The sequence below is a fragment of the Cervus elaphus genome, chromosome 20 (genome assembly GCF_910594005.1).
Source record: "Cervus elaphus chromosome 20, mCerEla1.1, whole genome shotgun sequence".
Lineage (NCBI taxonomy): Eukaryota > Metazoa > Chordata > Mammalia > Artiodactyla > Cervidae > Cervus > Cervus elaphus.
The window spans coordinates 57,003,475-57,019,236 of record NC_057834.1 but is presented as its reverse complement, the minus strand read 5'-3'; the positions used below and the strand labels follow the sequence as shown (position 1 = coordinate 57,019,236).

At 44.9% G+C, this 15,762-nt stretch overlaps 1 long non-coding RNA gene across 1 annotated transcript in view; it reads right to left on the bottom strand.

The window, feature by feature from the left end:
• Positions 1–394: 394 nt before the first annotated feature.
• LOC122676524 overlaps positions 395–15,762 on the bottom strand; it is a 62,552-nt gene continuing 47,184 nt past the window's right edge. The window contains exon 7 of the long non-coding RNA XR_006335597.1: positions 395–681. This is a non-coding gene — a long non-coding RNA (uncharacterized LOC122676524). The remainder of the gene's footprint in view (positions 682–15,762) is intronic.

The window sequence follows — 15,762 nt, the reverse complement described above, 5'->3', positions numbered from 1 at the left end:
AATATCTGGAATGGCCTTTCTCCTCCTGGTTAAGCTCTTTATTTGTTATATTATAAGGCAAAAAACAGGGACAACTAATTGGATATGAAACAATAAATCCCTGAAATATGGTTGACATTTATTATTGGTAATGGGGTTATTGACCTAAGTTTTTGCCTTGAGATATTAACTAATGAGAGAAGAAAGTTTTCCAATTACTAAGGTATTTAAAAAATGAACCATCTAGACCATGAACACAAGCTTCCTTAAATATTTCACTGATGCTCAAAGTTATTACAATACTTACTCCAGTACTTAACAGAATTTCTTTAAACATAATGATTAACATATATAAGAATCTTTTGGTCTTTCTCAGTAATTGCAAAACACAAAAATCCACACGCCCTTAGGGAAACCCTTGCTTTTTCTACCATGAAAAAATTGACTGAAATCATGCACAAAATGCAACACGGCAACAAAAAAAATGCAACCTTTTGTCAGGCATTATTGAAAGATGCATAGATAGCAGTAAAATTTTTAAGAAATAAATATTAAGGCAAAATATGTCTTCTAAGTTTGCTTTATGTTTGATTAAAAGTATAGAGATTTCTGGGACTTCTTGTTGGTTCAGAGGTTAAGACTCTCAACTTCCATTCCATGGCTGTGGATTTGATCGCTGGTCAGGGAACTATTAGAATCCCACTGGACAAAAAAAAAAAAAAAAAGCAAGCTCAGTCAAACCCACTTTGGCTATGATTGCTGTGCCTCACAATTCAGAGTAATTTCAAACCCACTCATTCAGGTTGTGTGAGGTGGACAGTGCTCAGGGACTTTCACAAAACTATAGAGATTTCTAAACTCTCAATTAATGGTATTTGCTAGATTTTGTTTAAAAACTATTAGTAGAAATACAGGAGAAAGAACTAATTTCAAACCACTAAGGGAAAGACGTGGGAGAGTAAATGACTTCCTTTAAAAATGTTTTACTATCTAATTGTTAGTAATAATAACTATTAACTGGAATAAAAAGAGGAACTTGGGGCATTGTTACAAAGATAGAAATACACATGATATTCATTTACTTGACAGCAAAGAAATTAAAGCCAGATGTGCACAAAACTTTTCTAACTTGTATGAAGATCTTTTAAATGAGAAATTGCCATAGGTTTTGGCTTCATGCTATTAAAATTACTGCGTGTGTACATGCTCAGTCACTCAGTCATGGTTGAGTCTTTTGCAATTTCACGGACTGTAGTCCACCAGGCTCCTCTTTCCATGGGATTTCCCAGGCAAGAATACTGGAGTGGCTTACCATTTCCTTCTTCAGGGGATCTTCCCGACCCAGGGATCGAACCCGCATCCCCTGCATTGGCAGGCTGATTCTTTACCACTGAGCATGTGGGAAGGACAATTAAAATGATTAAAGTATAATAATTATGTAATATATAACAAATAATTTAGATAGTGTTTCTGTTTGCTTCAAAGAACAGACTGGTGTTAGAGCAATCATGTGATGCTTTTTGAATACTGCTTTATACTGGTGATTGTCTTATCCCATGGGAGCGCTCTTTGCCTTCTGACCTAAGTGAAAGCTCGGTGTTTCTTATTCTTTCCTGGCCTCTCCTCTCCCCTGACACCTTCCACCTTGCCCTGGTGCCAACCAGTGTTCTGCAGGTGCCTCCTCTGTAAATGTGAATGTCAAGTTCAGGCCAGCAGGGACCGCCTCACTCTTGCAGCCTACGTTGTGAGGCCTGTGTGTTTAAGTCACTCTGGCGCCCTGATGGCCACAGGATAAACTCCTAGCTTCCAGGAAGCAATATTGTGCTTCTGCCTCACTCGGTCTTTATCAAATTCAACATCCCTGCCTCTCCTGATCCTGCTTGAGGCACTTTCCTCCCCCTGCTTGCTTGAGGTCCATGCACCAGGACGCCACTCAGATCCCATTTCTTTCTTGCACCTCACTGGCCCTGCCCCCGCAGTCCTCCCTGGACTGCCCCTCCTCAGAGCTTTTCTCCAGCACTGCTCTGCACAGTCGGGGACTGTCAGCTCTTACTGCGATGAGGATGTCTGGCCTCTTCACCTGGACCGTCAGACCTGCGAGCCCTGGACTGTGAGCTTTCGTGGAGCCTCAGTGCCGAGAACAGAGCCCTGTGAACAAGAGCAGGTACAGAACCCAGGCCTCGTGACTCACTGTGCGTGGCTGCCGCCGTATGCAGTAAGTGCACACTGGTGACAGTGTACTGGCTGGGGTCCGGCAGAGACCTGTCTGCCTGTCACTTGGACATTTGTCTAAGACGGAGGCAGTGGCCATGTGCTGTGACTTGAGAATCGCTGCCTGTCTGGTGGCAGAGGGGACATGTGGGGTCAGGAGACGTGAGCTGCTCAGCCAGGTCTGGGGACAGCTGCCTACGCTGAGGCCCAGGAACCAAGGGCTGGATGCTGGCTCACTCCTTGGGTCAGAGTTACGGTAATAACTGCTGTTTGGGCCAAAATACATTTAGTGACACCCTGGGAGGTTTTGGGTGCAGGCATCATCCTTTAAAAATACATGAGAACTTAAGGGGTTTTTTTTCCCCACACCTGTTGGGGAAACTCGTCCACATGTCTGGGCTAATATTAGGGCTGTTTATTTTCCAAGGCTGACGTTTTCTTGTCCATCTAGGATTGCTGCTAGAGATAGAATGAATGATATTTACTTTGGCACCCTTGGTCCAGAAAGGATTACCAAGGGTAAGTAGGAGCATGTTCAGGCAACACAGAGAGACAGACAGACAGACAGACAGATGCCGTGAAATATGCAGGCTATGCCAACCAGGCCATCATCTAACCCACAGTTGCTTCTGGGGTTCAAAGTGCCCCTACACAAAGGAGATTAGTTAGAGGAGGACATTTCAGGTGGGGGATTGATAGGTTCAAAATCTCATTTTAGATATAAAAGAAAAAGCAGCTCTTTCAGTGGGGAGGGCTGTTCTTGGGGAAAAAAAGAAGGTCTGTAAGGGAACAGTCTCTCTTCCTAAAACAAAACCAAACTCTTCCAAACTTTGACTGGTGAGGGGGTGCAGTTCGGGGTTTTAAAGCATCTCTTTACCTCTGGGCTTTGCAGCCCCTTTGAGTACGAAGCTCGCCCATTCTTCTGGTCAAATGAATTTGACTCAGTACAATGAGGCAAGCTGGAATTCTAAAAGGGATTCGACACACAAAAACAATGTAGAAGAGAAAAAGAAAATTAAGTACAGAAACAGTTGCAATATCCAAATATAATTTATTGATGCTATACTAGAATTTCTTCTACCCCGCACCTTCCTCCCCCTCCCTGCCCCGCCAGCCCCCCACTCGTTGAAAATCCCTAGAAAAATCTCTCCTTTGTAGTGTTTAGGCTCTTCCTAATCTGGAAGCCTTGGAAAACTGATTTGCAAGTGGCCGATGAGTAAACAGGAATATGGCCAGGTTTGATGGGTCTCCAGTAGCAGGGAAAAGAAAAAAAGGCATCCAACCCAGAGGACAGCCCCTAGCCAATAGGACTAAAGGCTGCCGGAAAAATTCAAGGGACATTTTTTTTCAATATACAAAAATCTATTTTATTTTTATATCAGCAACCAACAATAGCAATAAAATTATTTAAAGATGATACCACTTACAACAGCTTCCATTATGACTACAGTCAGTAAAGAATCCACCTGCAGTGCAGGAGACCTGGGTTTGATCCCTGAGCCAGGAAGATACCCTGGAGAAGGAAATGGCAACCCACTCCAGTATACTTGCCTGGAGGGTCCCATGGACAGAGGAACCTCGTGGGCTACAGTCTACAAGGTCACAAGAGTTGTATACAACTTAGTGACTAAACCACCACCACCACCACTACTCACAAAATAAATGTTATATAAGTAAGGATCTGTCTGGAAGTGATGTAACCTGTGGATATTTCTGGTGAGTACCTAGCAAAAGATATGCTCATTTCCTACAAAGACTACTACAAGACAGTATTTAGAAAAAGCCCTGGATATGACAGGGCTGCCCAAGAGGCTCATCCGGGCCCCTCTCCCCAGGCAGCACTAGGCATGATCACCCCACACCGTTCTCCTGGATGCTTGAAGCCCTTTGGATTACAATATGCTTATGTCAAAATGTTAACTTTCACAGTCTTAGGGAGAGAGTCCAAGGAGACATCATTTTCCCATTGAGCACCAAGGAGCCTATCGCTGTTGTTGTTGTTCAGTCGCTAAGTCATGTCCAACTCTTGGCAATCCTGCGGCACACCAGAATTCCCTGACCTTCACTATCTCCCTGAGTTTGTGCAAATTCATGGACATTGAGTCACTGATGCCATCCGACCATCTCATCCTCTGTCGTCCCCTTCTCCTTTTGCCTCAATCTTTCCTAGCATCAGCGTCTTTTCCAATGAGTCAACTCTTTGCATCAGGTGGCCAAAGTATTGGAGTTTAGGCTTCAGCACCAATCCTTCCAATGAATATTCAGGGTTGATTTCCTTTAGGATTGACTGGTTTGGTCTCCTTGCTGTCCAAGGGACTCTCACGAGTCTTTTCTAGCACCACAGTTTGAAAGCATCAATTCTTTGACACCCAGCCTTCTTTGTAGTCCAACTCTCATAACCATAAATGACTACCGGAAAAATCATATTTTTTACTTTCTCGGCAAAGTGATGTCTCTGTTTTTTAATACACTTTCTCGTTTGTCATAGCATTTCTTCCAAGATCAAGTGTCTTTTAATTTTGTGGCTGCATCACCATCTGCATTGATTTTGGAGACCAAGAAAATGAAATCTGACACTGTTTCCACATTTTCCCCATCTATTTGCTGTGAAGTGATAGGACTGGATGCCGTGATCTTTGTTTTCTGAATGTTGAGTTTTAACCCAGCTTTTTCACTCTCCTCTTTCACTTTCATCAAGAGACTCTTTAGTTCTTCTTCTAGCCTGTGCTAGGCCTCAAAAAATAACTCAGAGCAAGGAGAGATGCCCTGGCAGGTGGGTAGGACAGGTTAGGTCCTGCCCAGACCTAGACCCACTCCTACCAAAAACAGCAATGCCACGCTGTGGTACAGGGGTATTAGCTAGGGCCAGAGTGGGGACTGGCTCCTGAGCTCTGCCTGAAGACAGAAGGAGCACCGTTGAGTGAGTACTCTTATGGTTAAGTGCAATTCACTTGATTCCCCTACCAGCCTCTGGAATAGGGGGAGAAATAATAAGCTGAGGAAGTTACTTTGGGCTTCCCTCATGGTCCAGTGGTTAAGAATCCAGCTGCCAATGCAGGAGACACAGGGTTCAATCCCTAGCCCAGGAAGATCCCACATACCACGGAGCAACTAAGCGTGTGTGCCAAACCACTGAGCCGGTGCTCTAGAGCCTGTGCTTTGCAACAGGAGAAGCCACTGCAATGAGAAGCCCGTGGACCACAACGAGGAGGAGCGCCCGCTCTCTGCAACTGGAGAAAAGTCCACACAGCAACACAGACCCAGAACAGCCAAAAATAAAATAAATAAATAAATAATTTTTAAAATAATGGAGACTCAGAAATGTTAAACAACTTGCCTAGGGACATCAGGGGTACAGAAGCCATAAAGGGCAGGGCTGGGGTTGAACTCAAGCCACCTAGCTCCAGTCTGCTCTCAGCTATGACTTCCACAGCTGTGGCTTCTATTTCTTGGCCTGATCGGCCCCTTTGCTAAAATTCAGTCTTGGTGACGGGCCCCAGTTCTTCCCCTGAAATCCTTGGCACTTGTAGCCTCAAAGGACCTCACTGCCAGGAGATACCTGACATCGCGGGTCCCCTCAGCCCCCGAGGGCCCCAGGCCTTGATGCACTGTTGTCATGAGGGCGTCTGCTCCTTTTTAGGTCCCCTCACCATCACCTGCTTAGCTTCCCCGGAGCACCCCACTTTCTCTCCTTGGCTCACTAGGCAGGCTGAGCAAGCAGCATCCGCCAAGGGGCTTGCAGCAAAACAAACGGCAGCAGCCCCAGAGGCCTCTGAAGCTTCCACTGAGCAAGCAGCCTGCAAGCCTCCGCAGGCAGTGCCCTTGGGGAGTGTTGCCGTTCATCACGTGTTTGGCTGCAGTCGGTTCAGATGCCATGTGGACTGGACTCTGCTGGGAAAAGAGGATAGCTTTCTGGGAGCTGAGGGGGCAACTCAGGGGGGGCGGTGTTGGGGAGGAGTGGGGCTGGCTGCTCTTGGACCCCTTCAGCCTGCCTCAGGGCCAACATCTTTGCTCCATTCTGATGTGGAAGAATGTGTTTGCTTGTTTGCTATTCAGACTGCAGTTGTTGTCCAGGGGTTTTCTTTGAAGCACTGGTAAATTCTGAGGCACATAAGGACATTCCTGGCTCAGTGCTGTGCTCACAACACATGGGTTCAGCTGATCCAAGGCCGATCCTTATCCCCACCCCCATCCCCCACTGCTTATAGACTTGCTGCTGCTGCTAAGTCGCTTCAGTAGTGTCCGACTCTGTGCAACCCCTGGCAGCCCACCAGGCTCCTCCATCCCCGGGATTCTCCAGGCAAGAACACTGGAGTGGGTTGTCATTTCCTTCTCCGATGCATGAAAGTGAAAAGTGAAATTGAAGTCGCTCAGTTGTGTCCGGCTCTTCGAGACCCCAGGGACTGCAGCCTACCAAGCTCCTCCATCCATGGGATTTTCCAGGCAAGAGTACTGGAGTGGGTTGCCATTTCCTTCTCCAGCTTACAGACGTGCATCTTTCCTAAATCTGTACATTCCAGATACTACCACTCTCCCCACAACCCCACAGAAACACACTCCTACATACATTTAGAAGACTTCCCTGGTTGTCCAGTGGCTAAGACTCCATGCTACCAGTGGTCAGGGAACTATTGGTTTGGCCAAAAAGTTCATTTGGATCTTGCGTACCATTCTATGGAAAAACCAGAATGAACTTTTTGGCCAATCTAGTCTATCCCACGTGTCTCAACTAAGAGTTCGCATGCCGCAGCTGAAGGTCCCACACGTTGCAATGAGGATCGAAGATCCTGTGTGCTGCAACCGAGACTCAGTGCAGCCACATAAATACGTAAATAACTTAAAAAATAAAAACATTTAGAATCTGGGTCCTTATTCCTTTCCTGAAAAGGTAAACTTCATTTCAGCCTATTTTAGGCTTGGCTATGCCCTTAGCCACTATCTTGTTCTCCCTTTTAGTGGGATGTGACCCTCTAAATTCAGTCACTATTTTTAACCCTCATTACCACAATTCCCATCTACCTCACCTCCAGGACAGGGCCACCTTCTGAGGAAGCAAATACCCTGTAGACCTTTCTATCGCATAGTATCTAAACCACATCATATTTTTTTTCTAGTCGGTTTTATTGGTATATAATTTACATGGAGTAAAAACACCCTTTTTAGCTGTATGATTTTTGGCAAACACAAACAGTTGTGTAAACACCACCACAATCAAGATACAGAACAGTTCCATTGCCCTAAAATGTTCTTTCATACACCTTTGTAGTCAGCTACACTGCCCACCCCCAGCCTCTCACAAACACCAGTTTGGGCAGGTGTTTTTTCCCTCCTAGTTTGCCTTTTCCAGAATGCCACATGAATGGACCCTGGAGTCTGACTTCTTTCATTCAGCACAACCCTTTTGAGAGTCATCCATGTTGTTGCATGTATCTGAAACCCTTTCTTTATTAATGCTAGGTAGTATTCCAAGGTATGGATGTACCACAGTTTATGTATCCATTCGCCAGTTGAAGAACATTTGGGTTGTTTCCAGTTCTAGACAATTATGAATAAAACTGCTATAAACATTCATGTAGAGATTTTTACGTGGACATATGTTTTCACTTTTTCTGGGGTATGTACCTAGGAAAGGGATTTCTGAGTTGTAAGGTAAGCATATATTTAACTTTTAAGAAACTGCCAAACTGTCTTCCAAAATGGCTGTAATATTTTGCATTTCTACCAGCAGTTGCATGAAAGAGTCAGTTGCTTCACACTCTCACAAGTGTTAGGCATCTCTAGTTTTCCCAGTCCACCCTCCTTCCATTCTAAAGATGTGCTTCATGATACTTTAATGATCTATTTCTGTGTTTCTTCTCTTCAAGTGGCAGCCTAAATGGCAGGAGATGGGATCTGTTTATTTCGATATTGCCTACACAAAACACATCAGGGTAGGAGCTCAAGAAATCTTGAATGAATGAATGAGTGAACATTTTCCAGGATGCTTGGAAGTTTCTAGAGGACAGAGCTGTTGATGCTCCACCACTCTCACCTGGAAAACACCACGATTAGACCACCTTCCCACCAGTGATGGGGCCATATCTGGCTCACCCCTTCCTCACCTCTTCTTGAAGTCATGCCATCCACAGTATCCTCCTGCTCCCTTTCTCTTAGGATACTCTGCCCAAACATTAGCCTCATTCCTTTGATAATAAACTGAATGTACAGAGGCCCTCCCCTCTAGTCCCAGGTATGGCCAGTGAGCTCCCCAGAAGACAAGCTACTGGGGAGATCAAGCATTATGGAATTAAGAGGGAATTATAATGAAGGACAGGCACTTCTGCCTGAAAAGTTCAAACCAAAGCCGAGAAGTTGGGTGAGGATATACTGATATCTCAGGGTGGACTGAGGGAGATGCAGCCCAACAACCTGATAGCCCCGAGTCCACACATTCCTGTGAGTCATCCCACAGTGTGGCTACCAGACTTCTTTAGTGAGTCAAGCTGATAGTTGAAGGAGCTGAGCACAAACTGTGAGCATAAGCAAATTAATTCCCAGAGAAACAAGAAGACAAGCAGAAACATTATGTGAAGAGGGTTCCAAGGCTGCAAAGTGGAGAGGAATTGCCTGCTAGAGCTGGCGTGGAGGTGAAGAATCGGAGGTCTAGGGTGGGGAAGGGACATGCCCCTGGTCACACAACTAACACTGGAACCTAGGTTTCTGGACTTTTTAGAGAGAGTTTTGAATCCAGAAATCTGGCTGTTGGTCAGGAAAATCTAGTCTAGAAAACTTATCTTTAAAGAGCAAGCAAAAAGCTAAAATTAGGAAGCAAATCCCTTTTGAGCTCATATCTGTTTGGACTGTCTCATTCCTACCCCAAATACCCGCACTTGCCCTGCCTCGGGCTACTTGGGTTTAACCCTGGGAGTGTGGAGCAAGAGGATGGTTTCTCCTTCTTTAGAGGCAGACATTGCAGCAAAAAGAGGGCTAGCTGTTCCTGGAAATATTTAGGCTTAGTTTTGCCAGAAGGCAGACAACCATGTGGGGTAGTTTCTAGTTTAGGATATGGCAGAAGGGGGGTGGGTTATGGGGTGGGGGAGGACACTGTCCCTGCCACATGCTTCAGGAATCTTCCCTCTTGCTGACAGTTGTACAGTGACTCAGGCAGGCAGCTGGTGGTGGAGGAGGAGGCTCTGAACACACGTAAAAGGCTAAGAGTGACCTGGAACCAAACCACACAATCACTCACAATTACCTTACATTTCTTTAAATTATTAACACCACGACCTGGGCACATCCCCTCTTCTGCCACAAATTTCCCTAGCGTTGTTAATACTAATGACCTCAAAACTGATTTAATATAGTAATTTTTTTTTTTTTGAGAAACCCCCTGCCCGCCACCAACCCCCATTCTCTGAAATCTTTCTTGATCTGAACTAAACCCTACTGAAGGAACAGGCTCAACTGCCCTATTTGCTTCATGTGACACCCCGCCCCCCGCCAGCTGACAGGACCAGAATCAGATCCTGTCTCAATGCTGAACTATGAGTAAAACTTTTCCCCTTTTCCCTTCTTGGTTCTTTGACTGGCATGCTAATTAAACTGACACAAGACAGATGAACAGGAGAAAAAAACCCACTACAATTTTGTGTGTATAGGAGCTCATAGAAATATGAGACTCAAAGAAGTGACCAAAGCAGGCAGCTTTTATACCTTTTAGACAAAGAAACAATACATTTGAGAGGAATTGACGAGACAAAGAAGTTGGAGTTTGGGGCAGTAAACTGGCGAAGAAGGAACAAAGTTTGCTCATATAGACTCCCCTGCTATCCAAAGGTAGAACATTCCTGTGAAATCTTTCAAAAGCTCAACTGGTATAAAGCAAAGAAACCATTACCTAAGGAAACATCTTGCTAATGGATACACGAAATAAATGGAGATACAGCACAGGTGCTCACAGACACAGTTCAAAGCTGTGGGGGCTTGGTGCTAAGATGTTGAGTTCTTGTGGGGAGGAGCTTGGCGGGGCCACTCCTGCCACACAGGGTGCACGCTGTCTCTAAAACAGCCCTCTGCAAAACAATTGTTGAATGCTATTTTTGCTTCTCACACATTTTTATAAACCTCTTCATATTTCTTTCAGTTAGCAAAAACAGGTGCAAATGTAGGGTTTTTTGTATAAGTGAAGTGGCGTAAAGCAAACTTTCCAAAAGTGGAAGATACCTGTACATCCTTTTCAGCTCTAAATTCTCTATCTCTGGTGACAAGGATGCCTTCTGTCTCCTGGCACAGGGACGGTACCTTTCATGTGGGAGATTTATTTCTGCTTTCAGGGAGCAAAGGAAGGTCAGAGTATTGTTCTTGCATTGGCTGCTTAAGGTAATTTTGTTTTCAAGATTTTTTTTTTAATGTGGACCATTTTTAAAGTCTTTATTGAATTTGTTACCATATCAATTTTGTTTTATGTTTTGGTTTTCTTGGCCATGAGGCATGTGGGATCTTAGTTCCCCAAACAGGGACCAGGCCTTCTCTGGTGGCTCAGACAGTAAAGAATCTGCCCACAATTTGGGAGACTTGGGTTCTATCCCTGGGTTGGGAAGATTCCCCTGGAAGAGGGCATGGCAACCCACTCCACTATTTTTGCCTGGAGAATCCCCATGGACAGAGGAGCCCGGTGGGCTACCATCCATGGGGTCTCAAAGAGCTGGACACAACTGAGCGACTAAGGGACCAGGGACCAGACCTGCAGTCTTTGCATTGAAAGGTGAAGTCTTAACCACTGGACCACCAGGGAAGTCCCCTAAGATAACTTAGCTCCATATAATCCATGTGTCAAAGTGGCATATTTGGGGCAGCTTGCCCTGAACCCCATTGCTGGTCAATAACCAATCAGAGTCACCCTCTCAAGAATTTAAAATACAGAGCCAGAACTCAATCAGAATTCAAAGATTACTGCAAGGGCTTCACCCACAAACCACAGGCTGAAGTTATCAGGAAGCAGAGAAGCTTCTTGAGTAAGCTGAAGAGAGGAAAATGGCACCACATGTAAATAGACAAGACATCATGGAGGCTTCCAAGAAAGAGAATCAAAGAGAGTGTCTACCTTGAACTCTTAAGTGCTCAAATTTTCTAGATTCACTTTGCAAGAATCTAGGCTATAGTTTGTTTCCATGAGCTGCACTGTAACCTTATAATATTGTTATTTGTTTTAGTCCCTCGGTCACGACTGACTCATTTGTGAACCCACTGACTGTAGCCCACCAAGTTCCTCTGTCTATGAGATTTTCCAGGCAAGAAAATGAGTGGGTTACCATTTCCTTCTCTAAGGGAACTTCCCAACCCAGGGAACGAAACTGGTCTCCTGCATGGCAGGCAGATTCTTTACCACAGAGCCACTGGGGAAGCCTCAACCTTACAATAATTTCCTTCATTATTTTGGCTTGCATGAGTGCTTTTCCATTCTTTGCATCTAGTAAACCTATCCTAAGATGCCTTCATCTTCATGTTATCTGGTTTCACATATTATAAAAATGATCATTCCCAAATCTCCAAGGGATGGCCCTGGAATTGGTAGTGGTGTCTAAGTCTCTACAGTTCCCATGACAATTGACTTGGCAGAGTGAAAGACCATTATGAAGCCGAGCAAGGAGAGAAAGAAGGAAAGTTCCACTTCTATAACTGCATAAAACGTTTCCTAGAGAAAATGAGCCTGGAAGCCAAAAAAGGGCATCTAGTTAATGATGGAAAGTGTCTTCCACCGACTTGGCTTGGTCCCTAGACAGGAAGTGTTCTGTGTTTCTTAAGCTGTTTCCTTCATTCATTCTGTAAACATTTACTGTGTACCAATGTGTGCCTGATCCTGGGCTTGGTGCTGAAGAAACAGAGAAATAAAGACACAGTTTCTTCTCAATTTAGTGAGGGAGACAAACACGCTAGTGCTTTGTTGGTTAGTTCTACACCTAAGCCTTTATTAGGGTCTGCGTTCTCTAAGAGTTACTTATCTCTGTGTCTGTCTTATATATGAGATGAAGAGTACAGAAAGAACAGGGACCCCTGGTTATCATGCAGAGTCTGGCAACGAGGAATTAACTGGAAAATTGATTAGTTCAATTCTAGTTAAAACTGTGGGTTTGAACTGTGTTATTGCTCCATGTCTACTGATGGTGATCCTGGCCATGACATGTTACTCTTGGGAATATGTGCTCCTGGGTCACAAAAGGAGACCTCAGAGGGGTGAGAGAAAGGTGGTTAAAATCACTCAAAACCATGAACTCAAAACACATGCCCTCTAGGTGTGGGTGAATGGTGTTGTAGAGAGGTCCCCCAGGATGCACAGATAAAGCCATTCATCTGGGAAATAAAGGCAGTAGCAAAACCAGTTGTTTCAAAGCTTATTGGATGCCCTAAGAGTTCTAAGGGAGTCACCAGGCTTTAGAAGCTATTGGGTTATAGGGAGGACCTGAGATCATTAGGACCTGAATGTATGCTTTATAACCTGTTTATGCAAAGAATGAGTTGATAGAAATGGAGTAGCTTTCATGGTGTCCAGGCTAAAAAGAGCCAGTGAACATCAGTGTTTCTAACTCTGTCAGAAGGTGAGGGAGCCCTGACCAACCCCCATGGGTACCTGGACTCCTTGGTGGGAATTCTTCTAGAGCAGAGATGTAGGTACCTGGCTCCCATGGCATGTATGTTAACCATTAAAAGTATAAACCAAGCTCCTGCCCCCACATTCTGGCTTAATACCATCCAGACAACTCCTGACTCCAAGCAGTTTGGGAACAACATTTCTCAAGGCAATTCTGAGTTACCATCAACCTCTTAGGAGGTTAGTTGGCATGAGTTAGTCCTTCAGTGCATCTAAATCCAACAGCATCATCTTCAGGCAGAGAGAGCAAGATTTTGTATTCAACACAGCATGAAAACAACAGCCCTACAATCTCATGCAGAAATGGTGCATCATGTCACTGCGCCAAAAACAAACTCAAGATTGACAAACATGGAAAGGCAGGGGGAAAGCTGCAACAGTGAGTTGATAATAGGCAGTTCCCCCAATAAGCTCTCAGTGGCGCTGAGACCTTGGTCATGTGTATTTACCATGACAGCTCACACATTTTTAATTAGTAAGAGACTCAAGTTTAACTGAATTGCTAAGGACCTGTAAACTGTCCTTTCCTTCTGAAGCTTCTGCTTTCAGCACCACCTACCGCCCCACACAGTGGCAAAATTTTAATTTAGCCATCTCCTTCAACTATTTCAATAATCACAGGGGCCAGACTCACTTGATGGGGTGATATTACAAGTGAAGTCAAGAAAGAACACATCATTAAAAGTGTTCAGGCCTAGCGGAATGCCTTTGAAATTGCTTGCTTTTTAGCTGGAAATGTGAAATAGCATAGCGGCATGATGCCTGCATTAGGAAGATAATAGAAATGTAATGCTATGCCCTGTGCCACTTTTAAAGCCGTGGGCAACTCTGTGCTCCAACAAATTAACAGAGGCATGTTCTTTTCTTTAAGAGAATAAGATTTATTGGTGAAACGGACAGCCTGCCACGTTTCCTATTCAGTCACCTCATCTGCCCCTGAAACAACTCATCCACTACTAACCTTGGGGTTCTTCCTTTCTGATGAAACCTAGGTCCTTCACTGTCCTTCAATACCAAGACCTACAGACTGACATTCAAGCCAGCAGCACTGCCATGGGAGCTGAGAGTGCCAGTGTTTCCACTTCTAAAGCCTGGTACATTTTGTTCTAAACCAGATTCCAAAAAGGTCTGGGTAGGAAGTCATATTGTGAACAGTGCAGCCCTAGGACCCCTAGGAGAGGGTACAGGAGCAGGGCCCACCTCTGATTAAATGTAAGTGAAAGTCACTCAGTCGTGTCCAACTCTTTCAACCCCATGGACTCATGGAATTCTCCAGGCCAGAATACTAGAGTGGGTAGCCTTTCCTTTCTCCAGGGGATCTTCCCAACCCAGGGATTGAACCCAGGTCTCCTGCATTGCAGGCATTCTTTACCAGCTGAGCCACAAGGGAAGCCCAAATGTAGGTTCACCCTAAAAAATTTGATACGGTTGTATTAGAGTTATGGGCTTCCCAGGTGGCTCAGTGGTAAAGAATCCGCCTGCCAACCAGGGGAGGAGAGTTTGACCCCTGGGTGGGGAAGATCCCTTGGAGAAAGAAATGGCAACCCACTCCAGTATTGTTGCCTGGGAAATCCCATGGACAGAGGAGCCTGGCAAGCTAAAGTCCACGGAGTCTCAAAGAGTTGGACATGACATATCCTACAACAATAATTATAGGATCACACTATGTGCAAATTTACAATACCCTTTCTTTGTGTGAGAAGTATAAAGAATTCTCCAGAGAGACTCATCAAAGAATAAATCAAAGTTTCCTTGGGAAGGTCACCTCTCTAGACCTCGAATTCTTTATTCGTAAATTGAGATGATTTTGAGTCTGTGGTTTTCCACGAGGGATGACTTTGCTCCTCTGGAGTCATTTGGCAGCACCTGGAGATATTTTTGGTTGTAACAATGTGAAATATGCGGTGTTACTGGCTTCTAAGGATGCTGCCAAACATTGTACAACTCACAGAACAGCCCCTCACGGCAAAAAAATTATTTGGCTAAAATGTCAATAGTGTCAAGGTTTAGAAATCCTGGAGTAGATGATCTCTAAGTTACATCAAGCTATAAGACTATCTACCCATCTGTATGAGTTTTAAAAACATACATGAGCATGTGTAATTAGGACCTCCTGAGTTTTGATGGCAAGGCCCAAGGCATTTATCTCAGGTATCAGGAGGGCTTCCTGTTTCTGTCCTTACCTCCTAGGGCTGCCTTCCAGGCTAAGCAGACCCAGGGCCACCTGCTGCCATCTTAGCTGTCACTCCCAACATCAACAGAACATTCATTATCAAAGAAGGCATTTTCAGGGTTTCCCTGGTGGCACAGTGGATGGGAATCTGCCTGCCAATGCAGAGGACACAGGTTGGATCCTTGGTTCGGGAAGATTCCACATGCTGTGGAGCAAATGAGTCCATCTGCCACAACCACTGAGCCTGTGTGCTATAACAACTGAAGCCTGAGGGCCTAAAGCCCTGTGCTCCACAACAAGAGAAGCCACTGCAGTGGGAAGCCCGCACACCACAACGAAGAGAAGCCCCTGCTCACTGCAACTAGAGAAGCCCTGCACACAGCAACGGAGACGTAGTGCAGCCAAAAATAAATAAATTTTTAAAAGAAAGCATTTACAGTTAGAGAAGCTTGATGGGGTAGGGACAGGGTCCATGATGGCATCACTCTGTCAATCTGCTAGGTTATCACTAATCACTGGACTGTTCTCACTGTCAAACTTCTCTCATTGTCTGGTCAACTCTGTTCCTGTCTGTCAGCCATGTCTGCCAGGGAACCAGGAGTGCAGTCTTACTTCTCTGTGTCATGTCCATTTCTTTTCTCCTTTGGGACTTAGATCTGCCAGTTCTGAAGAGTTACCTTCTGCTGAGCAGGGGACTCAAGCTTCTCACTTCTCCCTGGATACTTGAATTCACTATCCTAAAGAGAGCATTGAGATTCAAGCTGTGAGTTCT